Below are 2,112 nucleotides of genomic sequence, written 5' to 3'. Positions count from 1 at the left end.
AGGGTTTGCTGTTGAGCCTGGGAATTGGGATCTCCCTAATTCCTGAAATACCCTCAAGACACTTTCCTATTGTTCTAGTAACAAAGGCTTGGCTTCTTAAAGGTGTATTTGTTTATTTTTAATTATTATTTGATGAACTTTAGTACTTACTCCCTATTGTTATTACCCTGTTTCCTTCTCCCACTGAAACCCTTTTTCTTCCCCTCAAGCCCCATTCCTACTTTCCTCCCTTTGCACGTGTCCTACTGAGGTTAATTACGGCTGCTTACCTGAGCATAAGTGGGAGGCCATTTATTAGATCATGGTCAACTTATTGGTGGCTGCACCATGGAAGAAAGTGGCATCCCATCCTCCAGCTGCCTTTAACTGTCAATAGTCCCTCAGGAAGGGGTGGGACCTCATGAGTCCTTCCCCACTTCCATAGAGAAATGTTCTCAGTTTGTTGAAAATGGCAGCACTGTGTGTGTGCAGGTTTGCTAGTAGAGGCTGGCTGTGGAAAGTTCCCTCTGTTACACAGAGAGACTTTTGGTCTGGATCCAGAAAGGAGAAAGAGCCGGTGGTGCCTGAAGCAGTAGAAGTGAAGAAAGAACCTGTCTTGGTGTCCACCCTTACGAAGCCGAGCATACACCCCACCTGACGATCTCCAGAGTCGCTTGGAATTTCATATTAAAGAAGTTCTTGGTTCATCTCTTTCTAGAAATTGGCAAGATATCTCCCTGGACGATGGTCATGTGAAGTTCAGACTCCTGGCACATTTAGCTGATGACTTGGGCCATACAGTACCTAACTCTAGGCTCCACCAAATGTGCAGGGTCAGAGATGTTCTTGATTTCTATTAATGTTCCTGTTCAGGACAGATCTAAATTTGACGAACTCATTGCCAGTAATTTGCATCCCAATTTGGAAATCAGTTGGAGTTCAGTCAATGAACACCCTAAGATCATTTACTCTCCTCACTAAGGTGGCTCGCAAACCTTGTGCTATGTTACCCATCAGAACTCTTCTTGAAACCTCCCTTTCCTATACTTTTTTTCTCCCTGTAGAAGAACACATCTTTTTTTCACATGGAGAATCAACAAAGAAAACCTTTTCACATTTGCTAAAGCTAATTTCCCCCAATAAAATCAAGTTTTGATAGTTTATGAAAACGTTCTTTTTCCGGGAAATATGGTCAGGGTTGTTGAAAGGAATAGAAGTTATAGCATGAATACATATTGAAAGGGGACTTATTAGGTTAGCTTACATTAGGGTCTAGGTAACCCGTCAATGGCCATTTTACTCTGGAGAGGCCGAGAACCTGGCAGTGTGCACTCCACAAGGCTGACTGTCTCTGCATTACCTGGCTGGCGCAGAGGGCCTGGAGGATTCTTTGAAGAGCTTACTGATCTTCAGTCTCTGATGGCAGCCAGAAGAAACTGGTTCTAATACGAGCAAAGAAAGGCAGCAATGGCAGGAACTGGGTAGGTGTACTTGTCAGTAGAATGAGGGCAAGCGGGCAGAAGCCACACCTTCCTTCTGCCCGGGTTCTGCCCACGCTTAGGGTGCACTTCCTGAGAGAATTTGATTAAGACAGTCCCTCCGTGGAGTAGCCAGCCTCTTGTCTTGTAGTTGACTCTAGATCAGTCAAGTTGACAAGCAAGATTAGCCATTACGTGAAGACACTAATTAACCTGGGTTTAAGATAGGAGGCCATGGCAAATTCAGATGTTTTCTCTGCCCTTCATATGGCTGAAGTAGTAGTTGCTATTAAATGTTCTGATCTTATTAAGGCTCATACATATGGGATTATTATATATACATATACAAATAAGGAAATGATAAGATATTTGAAAGAAATATGAACATCTGGTACACATCATAGAAAATTCCACTCTCAGTTTTACTCCATGAGTGGACATGGAAGAAAGCACGCTGCTTTCTGGGTTTATTTCTTGGGATTAAAGAAGATTTATTAAAGCGTGGCATCTTTTTTTTTTTTTTTTTGAATGAAATTCACTTTTATGTATCCCTTTATTATTTCCTTAAAATAAGTACTTGAACTGAAAAAAAAAGAATATCTAGCAATTATTTTTATAGGGTTGTTGCCAGATTCTACATTTAATTGCATATTCC

At 41.6% G+C, this 2,112-nt stretch overlaps 1 pseudogene; it reads left to right on the top strand.

The window, feature by feature from the left end:
• Nucleotides 1-448: 448 nt before the first annotated feature.
• LOC129680999 (39S ribosomal protein L50, mitochondrial-like) lies at nt 449-960 on the top strand (annotated as a pseudogene).
• Nucleotides 961-2,112: the final 1,152 nt, after the last annotated feature.

The sequence above is a fragment of the Psammomys obesus genome, unplaced genomic scaffold, assembly GCF_907164565.1.
Source record: "Psammomys obesus unplaced genomic scaffold, mPsaObe1.curated_primary_1811, whole genome shotgun sequence".
Lineage (NCBI taxonomy): Eukaryota > Metazoa > Chordata > Mammalia > Rodentia > Muridae > Psammomys > Psammomys obesus.
The sequence above is the reverse complement of the archived record's forward strand: the minus strand, read 5'-3'. Positions and strand labels throughout refer to the sequence as shown.